Source organism: Eulemur rufifrons, chromosome 18 (assembly GCF_041146395.1).
Source record: "Eulemur rufifrons isolate Redbay chromosome 18, OSU_ERuf_1, whole genome shotgun sequence".
NCBI lineage: Eukaryota > Metazoa > Chordata > Mammalia > Primates > Lemuridae > Eulemur > Eulemur rufifrons.
In genome coordinates, this window is record NC_091000.1 from 47952688 (window position 1) to 47961315 (window position 8628).

The window sequence follows — 8628 nt, forward strand, 5'->3', positions numbered from 1 at the left end:
AGATTCGGGACCGCTGTTGTAGACCCTTGTAAGGAAGGACTTTGGCTGGTACTCCATAGGAAATTGGAAGCTGCTGTATGGTTGCATGATCCTATCTTTTTTGTGTCTCTCTGTGGGTTGTTTAAAAAAAATTTTTTTTTTCAAACATTTACTAAGCAAGACTGTTCTAGGCACCTTCACTACATGCTGCTCCTACCACAAGGAGCATCATCAACTCTCGCACACACATGAATGCTCACTGGTTCGCTTTGAAAGCAAACAAGTGTCTCAGATGTGTTTCAGTCTCTATATTTCTTAGAAGAAATCATTATCCCCACGCCTGGTAGCACTGTAAATAAGTTGAGGGCTAAACAGGAGTAAAACTGCCTGATGTTGAGAATATACACGTTGAGATTAAAAAATTTTGTTTTCAGTTTATAAGGTTTCAACAGCCCTTACAAAAAATATTCTGCTCTTTCTGCATAAACGTTAAGGTAGACCCAGTTATAGATTCCTTCGTAGACAATACAACAGGGATCTTCTCAAGTTTTATACTATGGACCCCTAGGATAGTGTGATCATGGACTCCACCTCAGAATAATACTTTTAAACATAAAAAGTTAATACATAAGATTTCAAAAGGAGACCAATTATGTTGAAATATGTTACCAAAACATTTTAAGATTATGACATAGTAATATTTGCCTGATCCTTTATTAATACACTAAATGACACTATCCAGCTGGGGACTGGGGAGTTCTAATAAATAGTGTACTCTCAAAGCAGTAATGAACATAAATGATATTTTAAGGAATTTGTAACAACTATATTTTGATGTGAAAATATTTGTGATTTCCAATAGTGATACTCACGAGAGCTTAAATACCACTGTGGTTTGTTGCCTACATTCATAATGGAAGAAAATACAAAACTTCAGTAACATCTTTCTCAAAATTAACATTTATTTTCTTATCCACGTTCAGAGATCATCCTTTCCCCATTAGAAGTAAGAGTAGATTTCTGCCCTGAAGAGGAGTTTGGAAACATGAACAGTTGTGCCTGAATGTTCAGAAATGAAACAAACTGGGATACCTCCAGCTCCTATTTTATCCTCATCACATACCCAGGACTGGACGCCAGATCCTAGGGCATCCCTGGGAGTCACAGGTCCCATCCTGCACTTCTAAAGTGGGCTTTAACCCAGCTACCTGAAGGTTCTGTCCACATTTGCTCTCCTCAGTGTTTGTCTACAAAAATTTCCCTTTGTTTTACAGATTTTGAAGGACTTTCTTGGCTGCTTCAAAATTTTCAGCCATATTCATTACAAGGAATGCTTTTACTTTGTTTCTGGAAATATTTCTACTGGGGGTTCTTTTCTGACAGTTCCATAATAGTTCCAGCTTCCAGTCTTTTCTTCAGTGGTTATATCAGTCAGAGAAACAAAGTCCAGGAAAAAGAAAAAAAGTAGGAAAATATATATATTGGCTTAGGTAATTGTGAGTGGGGACTGGTAAGTCTGAAACCTGTGGGGAAGGCAAAAGCTGATGTCCTAGTCTTGAAATGGAATTTCTTATTCCCTGGAGAAGCCTCTGTTTTGCTCTTACTGTTTTTTAACTGATTGGACGAGGGCCACCTACATTACCAAGGATAATCTCCTTTATTTAAAGTTAACTGATTGTAGATGTTAACCACATTTACAAAATATTTTCACAGCAACATACAGATTAGTGTTTAATTGAATAATTGGGTAGTATAGCCCAGCCAAGTAGACACATAAAACTATCACAGTGGTGGACTCTCCTCTGTGTCTCAGTGCACTATTTTTTCAGTTTTGTCCCCAGACATATAGTAAACTGCAGTGTCTGCCACTCCTATATATCTTTATGTTATTGTTGGTAGTCTGTGACACAGTGATTTGTACCTTCTGCAATTTCAGATGTGTGGAGCAGAGCCAACGTGAGGCTTCCATGGTACATCCCTACCATCTTGATCATGGTGGGAACTGAGTGGTAGAATTCACATCAAGATTTCTGTAAGTGATTGCCCAAAGTCTCAATTTTCTTCCAAGGCTTATCTCTGGCTCATTAAACAACTCCTTTGACATCCTAGAAGTTCTGTGCAGACTTTTGTCAGCTGCCAGCCAAAGGAAAAACCCAAACCAAATATCATTGGCTCTGTTGCCTGCCACCTCCCACAGTTTGGTCAAAGCCATGTTAGTTGTGATTGCCTGTTTATGATGATTATATTGGCTCCAAGCACACTAATAATATGATGGCTAAGCTTATAATATTAAATAAATAGGTGCTTATTTCATGAGTTGCAATCAAACTGAGTGTTGAGTTCCATAGACTTTCACTCTTCTTATGAAAATAAGAACTCTAACAGGCATGAACTCTTATTGTTCCCCCCATGATGTATGTAGGCACAGGTAAGTGCCAATGGCTGCCTTAGACTATGACAGAGGAATCCTTCAAATATTAATGCAGCTTAGAAATACCAAAATGCCGATTTCAGCATTATCACCAGGACAAGAGATTTCAAGTAAAACAACTAATCACAATTATAGGTTTCCCTTTGGAAAACTATAGCTATGGCGATAATTTACAAACTCTTCAGAGTTTCATTAAATGCCTTTGTTCAAATTACATTCCCAAGGACAGATTTATTTTAACAGAGAACAGAGTAATTTAGAAAGAGTTACAAATATTGATACAAGCCCACATGACAATAGAGAAGTTCGTGTGAAGACTCTCAATTTGACATCATATCAAATCAGATCCTTTGGACAAGTATTAGGACAAGAAAGCTTCTCTACAGCTACAGTGGGGAGGAGGCCTGTCCTTTATCTTTTTCCAAGATTAGGTTGTTAGTTACCAAGTCTTGCATTTTAAAGGAGCAACTCTGGAATTCTATTAGTTAATCTTATAAGCAAGAAGCAGATAGGTGGAACCCAATTTTAGCAGAAAGAAATGGGGTAAGGACTGGAATTTTAATTAAATTCCAGTTTAATTTAAAATCCGTGAAATAAGAAACAGCTTGTTTCCTGCAGAGGCCCATTCTTGGTGCTGGGAGTGTTCTGATGTAAATGTGTTACACGACCTGGAGGAGTATTCTGTAAATGTTGCTGGCTCCCCTCCTTCCTACCCTGTACTCCCTGATGCCTCAGGTCATACTTCATCCGCGTTAGGATAAGCTGCTGAACTCTTGCCATTCGGAGCGGTTAGCTGGCGTACTCCTCTGAGCGCACCGGGGAGTCAGGCTAGCACCCGCGATGCATTTCCCCACCCAACCCCTGCGCGAAGTACTCAGTTTTCCTGCAGATGAGCGGTTTCTTAAGTCTTTTGGGGAGAAGCCAGGATTCTTCTTCAGGGTCTGAGGAAGCTTCTGGCTGCTCCTTATCTTCAGTAACAAGAAAGTAAATAAATGCACAGAACAAAAGCAAACATCATTCCTTTTCTCAGCTGACTGGGAGAACACGAGACGTGCTGGCTCCGTGGCTTAGCTGGTTAAAGCGCCTGTCTAGTAAACAGGAGATCCTGGGTTCGAATCCCAGCGGGGCCTTTCTTTTCCATGGTTCTTCTTCCTTCCAATTAACCATGGCCAATCGAAGTGTAACCCTGTAAATTATTTTCCCCTATGGGCCTTCACCTCCCTGTTTTATGTGGATCTGAAAGTGGATCCTTATTGTTAATGAAAAAGAGGCAAAGATGAATTTGGCTTTCTTTTGGAAGAGCGGATTTCTGCATTTCTTGTTTTTCTTACATCTTTATCCCACAGGTAATGTTTTTTCAACAAATGCAAAAGGAACCAGGGAAAGCAGAAGGCAAACACCAAATTTAAACTACAAGCAACATCAAAATCTCTTGTCGTTCTATTTTCTTTCCTGGGGAAATCCCAAATGGATTCTCTCTCACAATCTCCAGGCAATGTTTTTAGAAAGGTCAATCTTTGGAATAATTGATAAAGCTGTTGTTGAGAAGGTTGTAGCATCTCTGACAATTCATAGCAGCCAGTAAAATCCAACCATATAAAACAACCTATGATTAGCTATCTTAAAAAGTTGCATTGTGGTCAGAATTTTTTGGAAAGGAAAAATCTAAGTGCAAACAAATATTTGTCAACATGACTTCAGAAAAGAAACTTTCATAGAGAAGCATCCATTTGCTTGCAACCAACCACGAGGTTGGGCATCATCCCATCCACTGAGGGGCTGAAGAAAACAAAGGTTGAGGAAGAAGAGATTCGCTCCTTCTCCCTCTACCCACTGCTTGACATCTTATCTCGTTTACTCCTGTTCTCAGACTAGGGTTTATATTATCGGCTCCCTGAGTTCTCAGGCCTTTGAACTCAGACTGAACTGTACCACCTGCTTTTCTGGTCTCCAGCTAGCAGAAGGCAGACTGTGGGACTTCTCATCCTCCCATAAATGTGTAAGCCAATTCCTCATCATAAATATTAATCTCTATATATATAGATAGATAGATAGATATAGATATAGATAGATAGATATAGATATAGATATAGATAGATATACTATTAGTTTTGTATCTCTGAAGGACCCTTACTAATATGAACAGGTACGTTATTATGACAAAAAAAAATTTGCCAGGCACTATTCTAAGCATTTTATATATACTAAGTCATGCAATCCTCACAGCATACTGATGAAGTAAGGTACAATTATTCCCTCCATTTTAAAGAGGAGGACACCAAGGCATGAGGTTGCAAAGTCACTTGCCTGGAAGGTCATATAGCTAGTAAGTGGCAGAGTCCAGCGGTGAGCCCAGGCAGCCTGAATTGAATTGGACCAGCCTCCTGGCCTTCTAAGCACCTCTAAGTGTTTTTCCTAACACCCTAGGGGGTGCCCGTATTTGCCAGTTCCTTCTTTCTCTTATGTTGTCATGGCAGCAAGGACTCAAAATCATGTTTAATCAGAATGTCACAGTGGACAGAAATGGAATGAATATGTGGCCACTTGGGTCACAAGGGGAAACCTTGTTTGTTTGTTCTTTTCTAGCCTTGTTGATGACAATCTTTCTAAGACATCAATTCACTTTTCTTTCAGTATATGTACGAATCTTTTTGTGAGTTTTGAGAAACTTGGGCTAGAGGGAGAGAACAGAATGATTTTGAATATCAATAATCATAAAAGAGATTCACCCAATATTTTGCTTTTGTAACCTAATATTAGATTGGATTTCTTTTTTTTAAAAGGAATGGTGAGAAGGTTTTAGTCACCTGAGATTTTTGAGTAATTGGCGTTTTGCCATAAATTATGAGTGCAAAATAGAAACATTGCCTATTAATGTTTGTAACTATAGCTATTAATGCTCAAGATGAACAGGCTGAACAGCTGGAAAATGGAATTTGAGGAATATTTCTGGAGATGTCACTAAATATGAACTTTTTCTGTGTGTGTAAATCATCCTCCCTGGGTCCTGGGTTCTGTTCTGAACTGCAAAATTAGTAGATTGTCAGACTTTCATGGCCTGCAATTCATTCCTAATGTATCTCAAGGAAAACCTTATGCAGCTTCATAATGAAAAATGTAGGCATATGTTCATTGATAAACTTTTATTTGTAGTGGCAAAGTGTTGGACCCAATCTGGGAGTCATTCCTGGGGGAGTAGGTGGCCTCACATGGCAGACCTCTATGCAGCAATTGATCTAGATGTGGTCTAGATGTGCACACAGCAACATAAACTCAAAACTGCGGGCCAAAGGAATAAAGTAAAAATAGAATAAGATCCATGGCACAATGCCCCTTATGTAAATTAAAAATGCATGCTGGAAAGAGCAGTGGAGAGGGGATAAAGAGGGGATAATTAATGGACAGAAAAATACAGTTAGATAGAAGGAATAAGATCTAGTGTTTGGTAGCACAATAGGGCAACTATAGTTAACAGTAATTTATTGTACATTTCAAAATAACTAAAAGAGTGAAATTGGAATATTCCTAACACAAAGAAATGAAAAGTACTTGAGGTGATAACTACCCCAGTTACCCTGATTTGATCATTTCACGTTGTGTGCTTGTATGAAACTATCACATGTACGCCATTAAGATGTTAAACTAGTATGTATCCATAATGACTTAAAATAAAATTTTTTTTTAAACTTGCATGCACTTAAACCAATAACACATATTCTACAAATACATAATGAAAGAAAAAGATGTCGTTTCCAGTGATTTCTTATGGGGATTTGGGGTGGGGTGGAGTGAGGAATGAAACTGAGGAAAGTGAAATAAAATGGAATCTAGAAACAAAAAAAAATGAAAGAAGGGCCCTGAAGACATCAATAATTATAATGAGACATGAACTGAAGAGTAATTCATTCAAGTCTGCCTGTGAAGGGGAGAGAGGGAGAGACAAAGACAAAGAAATGGAGGAGACGAGATTAAAATCAGTAGTTTTTTAATTATTTTCTGAGTACAGAGTGCCTTTATCCCAGAACTCGGGCAATTTATTTAAAAAAAAAAGAAGAAGAAGAAGAAGAAGAATCATTCTTAGATGACAAGAAGGAAAACTTAACGTTAAACACGGGGGAAAAAAGGAAGTCAAGCTGTCAGGAGTGGGATTCGAACCCACGCCTCCAGGGGAGACTGCGACCTGAACGCAGCGCCTTAGACCGCTCGGCCATCCTGACTCGCTGTTGGCTGTTGGCGTTAAAAACTTACTTCTGGCTTTACCTAAAAGCTAGTCGGTTTTGTTTTTTTGGTTTTTTGGTTTTTTCTTTCTATTGTTGTTTTTGGTTTCCCCTTTAATATCTGGGAATTCTGTTGAAAGCTAAACTGCTACTTCGCGAACTACCCTGGACAAAGCTACAGAGCAGCGTCTTCTCTGCGAACACAGAGTCTACCCCAGGCTGTGCGGGGCGGGCGTACTGGGGAGAAAGTGGGAGTTTACTTCCCACTTTCGACTGAATTCTAGATAAAATAATGCCATCCATGTTGAATTCAACATTGCAAGAATGCCTTGCTTAAATTTACACTTACTCGCAGGAGGTTTTAGGCTTATTCCAATTTTTGCTGGAACAGGGTGCTCCCTAAGCCCTCGCATCATCTTTTGAGTTGTTTTAATCTTGCCCCTGAGAGTCAGAAAGCTGGCTTGTCTTGCTTCTTGATCTGAGTTTATGGAGCTGTACACCGAGAATCTGTGCACTTTTCTGTGTGGATGTTATACTTAATAAAAACTTTAAAAACCAAAACAAAAATAAATCGGCGAGTAGTTTCTGTATGTATTAAACACGGCCCAAGGGGCACTTGCTACTAAGCCTCTACCGCAGCAGCTTTTCTAAAGTTTGTACACAAAGGTCAGATGTGACCTACTTCAAATTTCGCTAGCAAGGGTTATCGATCAGGATGCCATAGTCAGTATATCATGGACTGGAAGTCAGGGAACCCGAGTTCGAATTTCAAGCAGAACCAGAAGCCTGAATGATCTTAGATAAGTCATTTTGCCTCTGTGGACCTTAGAAACGGTTTTCTGTCCTCTGCCACACCACCCTGAACGCGCCTGATCTCGTCTGACCTTGAAAGCTAAGCAGGGTCGAGCCTGGTTAGTACTTGGATGGGAAAAACGGCTTTCTTGAACACCTTCCGGTTTGGTCGTGGGTGACTCACGACCCAATGATGAAATACAATGCTTAATCCCTTAAGTTAAGTATTAAATCCCCATCTCCAGGGAACCAGTTAGATGCTGTAGTCGCTCCCAGACCTACTGAATCAGAAGTTTTGCTATTTACAACATGGTGACTATAGTTAATGACAATGTTATTGAATACTTGAAAATTGCTAAGAGAGTAGATTTTAAATGTTCTCACCACACAAAAAAAATAGTAAGTATGTGATGTAATGGATATGTTAATTAGTTTGAGTTCGCCTTTTCACAACGTATACATATAACAAAACATCATTTTGTACATCATAAATATATATAATCTTTATTTGTCAATTTATAAAATAAATAAGTAAATAAAGAAGTTTGGGGGATAGAGTCCCACAGTATGTGTTTAACAAGCCCTCCACATGCTTCTGAGGCATGATGGTTTCAGAACTGCAGGCTTAAAGTGCAATAACCCTGTAATTCTTTTTTTTTTTTTTTTTTTTTTTTGAGACAGAGTCTCACTCTGTTGCCCAGGCTAGAGTGAGTGCCGTGGCGTCAGCCTAGCTCACAGCAACCTCAAACTCCTGAGCTCAAGGGATCCTCCCGTCTCAGCCTCCCCAGTAGCTGGGACTACAGGCATGCGTCACCATGCCCAGCTCATTTTTTCTATATTTTTAGCTGTCCATATCATTTCTTTCTATTTTTAGTAGAGATGGGGTCTCACTCTTGCTCAGGCTGCTCTCGAACTCCTGAGGTCAAACGATCCGCCCACCTCGGCCTCCCAGAGTGCTCGCGCCCGGCCAACCCTGTAATTCTTAACAGAGAAATTGTCCTCACACTAGCATGAAGTGAGGTATGAAAGCACATAGATAATTTTTTTTATAATCCCTTAGGACAGTGGTTCTCCCTTGGGGAGATTTTTATATATACTATCATTTTCCCCACCCCACACAAATTAAATCAGAGTAGCTGGAAGTGTCACCTGGCAACTGTATTGTTTTAAGGTTCCCATTCTACCCCTAGGTGATTCTAATAGGCATCC

General features: G+C 39.4%; 2 non-coding genes across 2 annotated transcripts; one reads left to right on the forward strand and one right to left on the reverse strand.

Moving 5' to 3' along the window:
- Positions 1 to 3466: 3466 nt before the first annotated feature.
- On the forward strand, positions 3467 to 3540 carry TRNAT-AGU (transfer RNA threonine (anticodon AGU)). The gene has a single exon. It is a non-coding gene; the product is annotated as a tRNA-Thr (tRNA).
- Positions 3541 to 6544: 3004 nt separating this feature from the next.
- Positions 6545 to 6627, reverse strand: TRNAL-CAG (transfer RNA leucine (anticodon CAG)). The gene has a single exon. It is a non-coding gene; the product is annotated as a tRNA-Leu (tRNA).
- Between the last annotated feature and the right edge of the window lie 2001 nt (positions 6628 to 8628).